Genomic DNA, 12,500 nt, shown 5'->3' with positions numbered 1-12,500 from the left:
GGATAAGTGTCTTGAAACCTCCCTCTTGAAGGAATTGAAAGGCAGGGAGTTCCAGAGTTTACCAGAGTAAGGGATGAATGATTAAGAATACTGGTTAACTCTTGCGTTAGAGAGGTGGACAGAATAGGGGTGAGAGAAAGAAGAAAGTCTTGTGCAGCGAGACCGCAGGAGGAGGGGAGGCATGCAGTTAGCAAGATCAGAAGAGCAGTTAGCATGAAAATAGCGGTAGAAGACAACTAGAGATGCAACATTGCGGCGGTGAGAGAGAGGCTGAAGACAGTCAGTTAGAGGAGGGGAGTTCCATGAGACGAAAAGCTTTTGATTCTACCCTGTCTAGAAGAGCAGTATGAGTGGAACCCCCCCAGGACATGTGAAGCATACAGATAAGGCCCTTGTACAGAGTTAGCAGCTGGGGTGGTGAGAAAAACTGGCGGAGACGTCCTCAGAACACCTAACTTCATAGAAGCTGTTTTAACTAGAGATGAGATTGTGAAATTTCCAGTTCAGATTATAAGTAAAGGACAGACCGAGGATGTTCAGTGTAGAAGAGGGGGACAGTTGAGTGTCACTGAAGAAGAAGGGATAGTTGTCTGGAAGGTTGTGTCGAGTTGATAGATGGAGGAATTGAGTTTTTGAGGCATTGAACAATACCAAGTTTGCTCTGCCCCAATCAGAAATTTTAGAAAGATCAGAAGTCAAGCGTTCTGTGGCTTCCCTAAGTGAAATGTTTACCTCCTGAAGGGCTGGACGTCTGTGAAAAAGACGTGGAAAAGTGCAGGGTGGTATCATCAGCGTAGGAGTGGATAGGACAAGAAGTTTGGTTTAGAAGATCATTAATGAATAATAAGAAGAGAGTCGGAGACAGGACAGAATCCTGAGGAACACCACTGTTAATAGATTTAGGAGAAGAACAGTGACCGTCTACCACAGCAGCAATACAATGGTCAGAAAGGAAACTTGAGATATAGTTACAGAGAGAAGAATAGAAGCCGTAGGAGGGTAGTTTGTAGATCAAAGCTTTGAGACAGACTCTATCAAAAGCTTTTGATATGTCCAAGACAACAGCAAAAGTTTCACCAAAAACTCTAAAAGAGGATGACCAAGACTCAGTAAGGAAAGCCAGAAGATCACCAGTAGAGCGGCCTTGACGGACCCTTACTGGCGATCAGATTGAAGGTTGTGAAGTGACAAATGTTTAAGAATCTTCCTGTTGAGGATAGATTCAAAAACTTTAGATAGGCAGGAAATTAAAGCAATAGGACGGTATTTTGAGGGATTAGAACGGTCACCCTTTTTAGGAACAGGTTGAATGTAGGCAAACTTCTAGCAAGAAAGAAAGGTAGATGTTGACAGACAAAGCTGAAAGAGTTTGACTAGGCAAGGTGCAAGCACGGAGGCACAGTTTCGGAAAACAAAAGGAGGGACGCCATCAGGTACATAAGCCTTCCGAGGGTTTAGGCCAGCAAGGGCATGGAAAACATCATTGTGAAGAATTTTAATAGGTGGCATGAAGTAGGCAGAGGATGGAGGAGAGGGGAAAACAAGCCCAGAATCGTCCAAGGTAGAGTTTTTAGCAAAGGTTTGAGCGAAGAGTTCAGCTTTAGAAATAGATGTGATAGCAGTGGGGCCATATGGTTGAAATAGAGGAGGGAAAGAAGAAGAAGCAAAGTTATTGGAGATATTTTTGGCTAGATGCCAGAAGTCACGAGGGGAGTTAGATCTTGAAAGGTTTTGACACTTTCTGTTAATAAAGGAGTTTTTGGCTAGTTGGAGAACAGACTTGGCATGGTTCCGGGCAGAAATATAAAGTGCATCAGATTCTGATGATGGAAGGCTTAAGTATCTTTTTGTGGGCCACCTCTCTATCATGTATAGCACGAGAACAAGCTGTGTTAAACCAAGATTTGGAAGGTTTAGGTCGAGAAAAAGAGTGAGGAATGTATGCCTCCATGCCAGACACTATCACCTCTGGTATGCGCTCAGCACAGAAAGACGGGTCTCTGACACGGAAGCAGTAGTCATTCCAAGGAAAATCAGCAAAAATACCTCCTCAGGTCCCTCCAACTAGCAGAGGTAAAACGCTAGAGGCACCTTCGCTTAGGGGGATCCTGATGAGGGATTGGAGCGATGGGACAAGATACAGATATGAGACTGTGATCGGAGGAGCCCAACGGAGAAGAAAGGGTGACAGCATAAGCAGAAGGATTCAGGTCAGGAAAAGGTCAAGAATGTTGGGCGTATCAGTCGTCGGTCGGACGGTCAGGAATACGAGTAGGGTGTTGCACCAATTGCTCTAGGTCATTAGCGGTGTTTCACCAATTGCTCTGGAGGATAGCAAAGTTGATGGTCAGTGAAGATGGTCAGTGAAGGGAGAGGAAAGCCAAAGCTGGTGGTGAACATTGAAGTCTCCAAGAATGGAGATCTCTGCAAAAGGGAAGAGGGTCAGAATGTGCTCCACTTTGGAAGTTAAGTAGTCAAAGAATTTCTTATAGTCAGAGGAGTTAGGTGAAAGGTATACAGCACAGATAAATTTAGTTTGAGAGTGACTCTGTAGTCGTAGCCAGATGGTAGAAAACTCGAAAGATTCAAGAGCGTGGGCACGAGAGCAGGTTAAGTCACTGCGCACATAAACGCAGCATCCAGCTTTGGATAAAAAATGAGGATAGTGAAAGTAGGAGGGAACAGAAAAGGGGTTACTGTCAGTTGCCTCAGACACCTGAGTTTCATTGAGGAAAAGATGAGGTTTAGAAGAGGAGAGGTGGTGTTCTACAAATTGAAAATTAGATCTTAGACCGCGAATGTTGCAAAAGTTAATGAAGAAGAAGTTGAGGGGGGTGTCAAGACACTTAGGGTCGTCGACAGAAAGGCAGTCCGACCTGGGGGAATTTATGGTCCCTTCTTCAGATGGGGACTCCGAGGCTGGTGTAGGAGTCGCCATGATAATTTAAAAATTTTTGAGGGAAGGGTGTGTGTGTTATTAGGTGCTTGTAGTTTTGTATGGAGGAAGAGAGTTGTCTTTAGAGGGAAGGCTTGTGTTGTGAGACACAAAGGGAAACGTTCAGTGAGGTTACAGCTGGGTTTAATGATAAATTCACAGCACCCACTGAACTGTGCTTTAGACCTCACTGGTAATTATCATTTTGGTAGGTGTCTACTGCCTCCTCCTGGCAATTTGTTTGTTTATTGTACAGTTTGTTTATTGTACTGAACGAAGTGAAGTTTAGATATTTTGTTACAAGAATCGTATAAGCAACATTGAGTGCAGAGAAAAATGTTGTTTCTGATGGCAACTTTTGGCAACTCGGGGTACAGATCTCCCCAGACTGTACTGCGTCACCCCACCTGCCAGAGGGAGCAAGGTGTGTGGGGGGTCATACCGCTCTGGCTGCCCACCTCTTTTCCACTGTCCTAACTTGTACATTATTATTCCCTATAATAAAGACCTAACAGTGTCACCAGACTGCTCTTACTGCATCACTACAACTTTTGGCGGCATCGTCACGATTGATCTACGAAGAAATAGATGACGGAAAAAAAAAGAAGGAAAAAAACAAAACATGGTCCACCACAGCAGCCACTTGGATGCCTTTGTCCTGTGCTTGGTTCTGCTGTTCCAAGCCACGCCGTGACAATGTACAAGTATGTTGATAAAGTGACTGCATACCAGACATTCGGTCACACTTTCCCCGCTTGATTCCTGATCCACCCCGGCAACGCCTGTCTGTAATTCGGTCACACTTTCCCCGCTTGATTTCTGATCCACCCCGGCATCACCTGTCTGGTATGCAGTCACTTTATCAACATACTTGTACATTGTCACCGAAGCTGTGTTCTCCGACTTCAGGAAATACCTGGACGTGTGGCTCCTGCTACACCTCAACGTCACCCTGGACGTGAGCTTCCTTCTGCACCTCAACGTCACCTTGCACGTGGGCCTCCTTCTGCAGCTCAATATCTAGTTGCTTTGGTTACTCCATCGTCTTCTGTAGTACACATCGTTGACTACGCCCTGTTCTTTGCGTGTTTCTGCGTTGTCGCCTCCAGTAGTTGAACACCACGCCAACACCACGCCAGTTAAGTTGCTTTCGCAGCCTGCTGGTGTTCTATAGTAATCAAGACGTCGCCTCCGGACTCAAAAAGGAGTGGTTTTAAGTGCATTATTCTTTGTATATAATTGAGTACTATGATAATTACATCAGTTCATTTTCTCATGGGCACCATCTGTCTTTTTAGATTATGACTCAACATAAATTGTATGCACTTTTGTTTGTATAAATATATATGTTCTTGGGTTCCCTAGAGAATTCTACATCCTGTGCAGAACGTGTAATTGAAAGGCCACACCTACACTACAGCTTTTGAAGGACACTGCTGTCCTTTTCTGTCTTCTGTCAGCCTGCGCTAACCGGATGCGACGTACAAGAGCCATCGCCACCTCCAAGCATTCCCACTCTCTTTTACCGTGCATTGTATTATTTATTATGTTTTTTCTTTCATTTCCATTTTTATAATTATTTGCTTCCATTCCTTATACTGTGCGGGCACAGGCTTTCAGGACAAACATTGAGGTTGATGGAAACTTACGGCAACTCTTCGGTCATATCAAACCGTGACCGCACGCAAATGTGAGTGAGGTGGGGATGGCATTGCGGCTGTCACCCACGCAACCATTTTAATTAAGTGCCTTCTTTGTACATACTTTATATAATTTCAAAGATCAACCAGTGTCACCACTTTTCTCATAAAGATATCACTGCAATAGAATTATGCAGTAGCAACAACAACAATAACAACAACAATAACAACAACTGACGGCTAAGGAAGGTCTCACAGGCAACATATGGACGTTCTTCGGTCACTGCGATAATTTGAAAAATGGCCAACTTCTTGTAACAGTCGAACTCGGGTCACTGAGATCACCGCGTCCGAGCGCTGACCACTTACCCTGATAATCTGTTACTAATGGTTTTAATTCACATTATGGTGGATCTGCTCTTCCTTGCTCTGGTAACCTGACCGACATACACTCAGGCAGTCAGACAGTTCTCCTTATTTTTCGACAGGAAGAGGGAAACTCAAGAGGAATTATAAAGAAGTCAAGGCGTCAGTCAGTGAGTGAAGCAGAAGGAAAGAAGAGCAGGAGGTGAAGATGCCGGTGAGTAAAAATTTAGTATTTCTGTCAGTACAAATCGATGATAAGGATTGACGGCGGCAGCAGGCGTACAGGGAAAGAAGCAGGAGTAGGAAGAGAAGAAGGAAAAGGAGAGCGAAGAAGAGGAGGAAGAGCAACAGGAGGAGGAGGAGGAGGAGGAGTAAGAGTAGGAGGAGGAGGAGGAGGAGGAGGAGAAGGAGGAAGAGGAGGAGGAAGAGGAGGAGGAGGAGGAAGAGGAGGAGGAGGACGAGGAGGAGGAGGAGGAGGAGGAGAGAAGAAAAGAATTGCACTGGCAGGCTACAAATTATTGAATTTTATGTCTTTCACATGGGATGATGATATGTTGCTGCTTTTCTTTTCAGAATTATAAACAGCCTCGATTTCAACGGAAAAACAGAAATGCTTATAAGATATGTATTCTTCAAAGGAATAGAATCAGACTGAAAGCATTCTTTGATAACCTGAGAAAGTTAGCTTAAAAGGAAGAAAAAAAAAGTAAACAACAGAACCATAAAATGAGGTCTTGCAGATATGGAAAATCCAGTTCGTCATGTAAAGACACGATTTTGATGGGGCGAATAGATAGATAGATAGACAGATAGAGATAGATAGATAGATAGATAGATAGATATATAGATAGATAAATAGATAGATAGATAGATAGAGAGAGAGAGAGAGAGAGAGAGAGAGAGAGAGAGAGAGAGAGAGAGAGAGAGAGAGAGAGAGAGAGAGAGAGAGAGGGTAAGGAAATCAACACGTACCTTCGTTAATCGCTGTTTTCCTCGTCTATACACTAGCTTTTGTTTGGCTTAGTATAATTCAGGGACTCAGTTAGGTCGTATTCAAATAGCTTGTAGAAAACCTATTAAATAATGCAATTTTATTTTCATGAGGAATGAAAACATGAGATTATAAGATACTGGCAGTTTGAAAGATTTTGGTACGTTTGTCTATGAAGTGACGTTCTTTTTCCTCTTCTTATTTAATAATTAATCTTATCTAATCATCTCTATTCTCCCATCAATTGTTTTCCGTCCGCATTTCTTCTCTACGTTTCGTTCGCTTCTCTCATTATTTTCTCTGCCCTTCCTAACGTTTAATTTTTGTAATATTTTTCTTACTTTTCTGCATTTTCTTTCTTATATCTCCTGCACTCTTTCTTCCGTATTTTCCTTATCTTTTTACCTTTCTCTTCACCCTTTTTCCCTCTCTCTTCCTCTTCCATCTCCGCCTAAGTGCCTCTTTTCCTTCCTACACACATGCTCTCCTTCCCACACGTCCGGGAAACAACACACGCTATTTTGAGAGTGAACACGCACACATGAACGCTTACACACACACACACACAAGCACACACACACACACACACACACACACACACACACACACACACACACACACACTCACACACACCTAACACACCATCTTACGTGGCCCTTCGAAACACACACGATTATTTCCATTCGTAAAAAAATGTACAGAACTTCTGTCCGGAACACACATTTGCACCCACACAGACAGACAGACAGACAGGCAAGCAGACAGACAGACTGAGAGCTAGAAAGACAGACAGACAGATGGATAAAAAGACAAATAGACAGACAAACACAAAAATAAATAAACAGATAGACCGACGTACATCCACACACACACACACACACACACACACACACACACACACACACACACACATACACACTCTCTCTCTCTCTCTCTCATCGTTCACACCACCATTACTTGAACAAGCAAATGAAAATAAATACTAATAAAACCTTAACATTATCACGTTCTAAGTAAACTTCATTCAAGAGCCAGTGTCTGCCTGCCTCCACAGAAGACTGACAGTACTTAATTGCCTCTCACTTTTTGTGTAATTGTCCGGGAACATACAAATTATTATATCTGAATGCAGCACGTACTTGACTGTCAAAGTGGTGTCAATTCCAGGCTGAGCACTGCTTGTTTTGTAGATCTGCTGTAGACTAATTAATCCTTGTGTTTCATGGTAGAAGAGAGAGAGAGAGAGAGAGAGAGAGAGAGAGAGAGAGAGAGAGAGAGAGAGAGAGAGAGAGAGAGAGAGAGAGAGAGAGAAGGGGAGGGGAGGGCAGAGAGGATGGAGAAGCGTCTATATTCAGGAAGCGGGCGTGGCAAGGGCAAGGAATGGCAGAGTTTCAACAGGGATGCAGGGTTAGCGGTCCTTCTCGTGTGAAGTATCCTTTCATATTCTGCCAGGTAGAGTTAAGGAAGGATAAGTTTGGTGCATCATTCTTGTCCAGAGAGCTTTTAACGCCTTCTTGAACAGTCTTGATGAAGAGAAGGGAGGATGAGAGGGACGGGGAAAAGGACGTGAATGAAGTGGGATGAAAAAGAAAGAAGAGTAATTATGAAAAAAAGGAAAATGGAGAAAAGAGGAAAGTTTAAGATGAAGAGGAAAAAAAAAATGATTTGCAACAGAGGAAAAGGGGCAAGGAAGGATGGTGGACGGACAAGAAGAATAGAGAAAATAGAAAACAATGGAAGATGAGAAAAAGAGTGAAAATCAAAGCGATGAAAGATGGAAAAGAAAGAAAGATGGACAGATAAGACAATGAAAATGAAAAGACGGTAGACAGAAGGAAGGCAGACAATAAAACTAGACAGGGACACAAACAAAGGCATATGCTGTAGGGAACGTGAAATGGGAAGGACTGGTTAACTGGATACAATATGGAAGAAAAGTAAGAAAAGAAAGAAATAAGAAATGACGAAGAAGAACTGTCAAGTATGTGAGAAAGGAGAAAAGAGAGGGACAATATATTGGTATAATTTAGGGCAAACGAGAGACAGTGAAATAGTAAGCTGTGTGACATTACTTAGAAACATGAAATATAAATATCTCCAGTTATAGCAGAAATACAGAAACCAAATATAAAGAAAAGACAGAATACAATATCAAATAATTATTCTCGAATGCCTGATATCAGTAGAATACACACATGACATTTAAGAAATCCTATAAGAGCCAGATTCTTTACAAAATTAAACAGCTGTCACAATGATAATCTAAAAAAAAGAAAAAAAAAAAGAAAAAATAGAACTGAACATATGTATTTTTTTTTTTTTTTTAATTATCCGCCTCTCATTCTCTTTCTCCTTCCTCATTACCATTCCTCCCCACACTGCCAGGGCGGGGAGAGAGCGGGGAGGTGGAAATCAAGGTGACGTAATGCGCTGTGATCCTTAGTAAGACTTTTAATTAAATCAAGAGTCTGGGTTGCGTCGAGAAGGCTCGCTGAGAGAGAGAGAGAGAGAGAGAGAGAGAGAGAGAGAGAGAGAGAGAGAGAGAGAGAGAGAGAGAGAGAGAGAGAGAGGAGTACCAATTATTGTAAACAGTGTGCCGTGAAGCTCCTGGCCTATTTTTCACACTGAATTTGTACTGGTAAGCCTACAAAGCGAAGAACATTAGAAGAGGTGCAAAATGTGCTGCCGATCGGAGAAAGGAATTGGGTGGTAAAGTTCATGTTTGGACTGGTCAAAATAGAAAGTTGAAATCATGCATCTTCACTCATTCCTGCATCGATCCGCTCCATTTCGTGCACGCGCAGTAGAGTCTGTAGCAGCCGACAACCTCATCAGCTGTTCATTTCACTCGCCCGTCACGTTCTCTTACCCTTTCTTTAGGGGTAACTATCACCTTGTACTTTATGCCAGCAGTGTCATACATTTCTAGAAATAACATTATCAGCTGTTCCTATTGCTGTGGTAAGAAATTTGTCAATGAGCCAGATGTTGTAGGTAAATAAAGAAAAAAAAAGATGTTAATAGCAAGTATCAGGACATCAAGTGCCGATGGACGAGCAAATTACCAGGCATTGCATAAGAGGCTAGAAAAGATGTCCAAAGATCTGCTCGCCTTGAAGTGCCAGTTATCATCTTCTAAAAGTAGTAAAAATTAAAGAATCACGAATATTCAAGTAAAGAAAAAAAAAAAAAAAGGCGATATAGCAGACATCAAAGGTCACTTAATGCAGCCTTATCCTAGGGACGTTATCCCTCGTCCTTCGCCTTACCTGCATGTTTTTCTTATCTTCTTTTTCACTATATTTATGACAGGGGACAAAAATCTCGGTGAACTATTAAGTGATGGGTGTGATGTACTGTTTGGCCACACTCTTTGATTTGGTGTTGAGTTCAAGAATGAGATAATTATTTGATTCATGTAAAAAAGTTAGCGGGGAGCTAAAAGCGGAGAAGTTGCATTATAAATACGAGTATTGTGACGTTGACGGATTTGGCAAAGAGAAAGAGACTGATATTGTTCACAACATTAACGGAATTTACTATGGCATATAACCGTTCCACGCACTGAATTTCGAATATTTGGATATTAAAAAGGCTCGGGTATGGAGATATAATATATTCCGTAATGCCTACCGCCACAGGTACTGCTGTTGTGAATGCTGCAGTTGATGTGAGACAAGGCTCTGGTACCTCGTCATTATTCAATATTCATAATATTTCTATGTAACTTTTTTTTTGTCTTTAAGAAGAACCGATGTGATGTACGGAGACGCGTTTTCTGTTTGTCAATGATATGAACACTAAATTCTTTGCTCTGAATTGGTTGCTTGGAAAACGGCTCCCATCTATTGCTGGACAGATGGCAGCTGATTGTGGTAAAAATGTGTATGAAGAGCATTTTCGCTTCACTCATTATTAGCGGTGCAAGCTGAAGCGAGAATATATTACGTCCTCAACTGTATTTCTTCAGTTAGGTTCTTCAGTAAAATCTGAAGTATTAATGCTGCATTAATGTTGTCTTCGAGGTGCAGTGGCTGCTGATACGAGAGTCCGCGTATCGGGAGTCCGGGGCAGTCAGCGCACATCTCACCCATCTGTCCATCTTTCCTTTTCCGTTGGTCGATAAGTGGATACCTGGGAAAACTTAAGGAAGGTTTTAGCCGCCCTGTGTCCCGAGGTGAGCGATATCATCCACCACAGGCTCAAAGACCAATAAAATAACCTGGAGCTCCTTGTCCGCGCGCAGCTATAGCACACGCCCCAGCTTTACCTTCAGTGTCATAGATATTGCATGGATCAGAATCTTAGCTCAATGGGAACCTGGAACCAGATGAAATATTATACTGTTAGGGTGCGGAACTATTACTTCATGTTCGGGTGACAGCACAAATATTTGTTATGTTGAATCTTGGGTGCCGCCACTCTACATGTACAGTTTTCTTTTGCAAACAACATATATTCTTTCAGGGTTCGTGAGTGGAGCGCCGGCACTATAACTGACCATACATATGTGCGTGCAATGAAATAAATTTTTCCTAAAAGATAAAAATGAATAAATAAAAAAATAATAAATAAATAAACAAATAAATAAAAATGAAATGTGCATTGTTTGAAAAGCTGTTATGTTTCTTATTCCACATCATTGAGGCGTGTAACATCGGCTGTTCAACCCCGACCTAGCTGTGATGTTTAAGAGGTTTACATAATTAAATGCAGTCAGTTCAGGCTGAGTGGATGTAAGGTGGCCATTGAGACTGGGAGATGGAACAGGCACAGGCATGTATGCCTGGCTGTAGAGGAGCGCTGGCACCCACTCGAGGGTGTGCAATTACACGTGCCAAACATGTTCCCTGATTTGATGACATCCGTGCTCAGTATAAATTCATATCTTGGAAGCAGCTATATATGTCTTATGGAAAGGCGTGACCATTTTCTCTAAGATAGTGACAATATTAATATCTTATTCATCATTTGGTATGTGTGTGTGTGTGTGTGTGTGTGTGTGTGTGTGTGTGTGTGTGCGTGTGTGTGTTTCTAAATGCTTTAGTTTCTATCTTTATTCTAAAGAGTTCTATTCTTTACGTGTTCTGTGTTCTGCGTAATGAGCTGTGGAAACACAGAAAGAAAAATAGGTGCAAGGAAAAGATTTAGTTTTACTTAAATATCACTTCTTTTTTGTTATCAATATTATTTTTAATGCCTTTCCTTTTATACCCCTTAGGATGTGTCGTATTTTGATCAGTGTTTCCAGGATATATATATATATATATATATATATATATATATATATATATATATATATATATATATATATATATATATATATATATATATATATATATATATATATATATATATATATATTTTTTTTTTTTTTTACGAAAAATTAATTAATTGCGCTAACACTTGATGATCATAGAAAAGCTGATTAAAGAGTCCCATTCTATAAAAAGACACTAAAACACAGTAATAAAGGATAGGAAAAGATGTTCAGAAAACACACACACACACACACACACACACACACACACACACACACACACACACACACACACACACATCACAAAAAAATGACTCTAAATGGATGACTGCTAGGTTAAAGCATTATATAGGGCGTAAGAGAAGTTTATATAAGAGATTAAGGGCAGGTGAAGAAGTTTTAAGGACACAATATAATGAATTAGTTAGAACAGTCAGGAAGTTAACGAGGAAAGCTAAGGACAATTATGAATTAAAGGTAGCCAGCCAGGCGAAGACGGATCCCAAGGGAATTTATCAGGTATACAGGACGAAGAATAAGGATACTGTAGGTCCATTAAAGGCAGCAGATGCCTTTAAGCTGGTTAGTTCTGGGGAGGAGATTAGTAAACTTCTGAATGATTATTTTCTAACTGTCTTCACCCAGGAAAACATGCAGGATATGCCAGATAGTGAACAGGTGTTTAGAGCAGATGAGAATGAGAAGCTGACAGATATTTCCATAACTAGGGAAATAGTGGAACAGGAGATAGATAGGCTAAAAAGTTCAAGTCACCAGGACCTGATGAAATATACCCCAGTGTACTTAAGGAATGTAAAGAGATTATTAGTGAGCCGTTAGTTTCTGTCTTTAGGAAATCACTGGAGTCGGGTGAGGTACCAGTAATGTGGAGGCAGGCTAATGTAGTACCCATCTTTAAGAAAGGAGATAAAACTTTAGCGTCTAATTATAGACCTGTCAGCTTAACTTCAGTTGTAGGTAAAATGTTAGAGTCAATAATAGCGAGGAACATTAGGGGAACATTTAGACAAACATAACTTGATAAATCAGTCACAGCATGGCTTCACGAAGGGGAAGTCTTGCCTGACAAACTTGTTAAGTTTTTACAGTAAGGTGTACGAGGCAGTAGATAATGGTGATAGTTATGATATCTTATATCTGGACTTTAGTAAAGCATTTGACAAGGTACCCCATCAAAGGCTCCTGAGAAAGGTTAGGGCACACGGGATAGATGGTAAGGTGTTAAGCTGGATAGGGTCATGGCCTGGTAACAGGCGACAGAGAGTGGTAATAAACGGCTCGAAATCC

The sequence above is a fragment of the Scylla paramamosain genome, chromosome 31, assembly GCF_035594125.1.
Source record: "Scylla paramamosain isolate STU-SP2022 chromosome 31, ASM3559412v1, whole genome shotgun sequence".
Taxonomy (NCBI): Eukaryota; Metazoa; Arthropoda; class Malacostraca; order Decapoda; family Portunidae; genus Scylla; species Scylla paramamosain.
Note: the sequence above shows the minus strand (reverse complement) of the source record.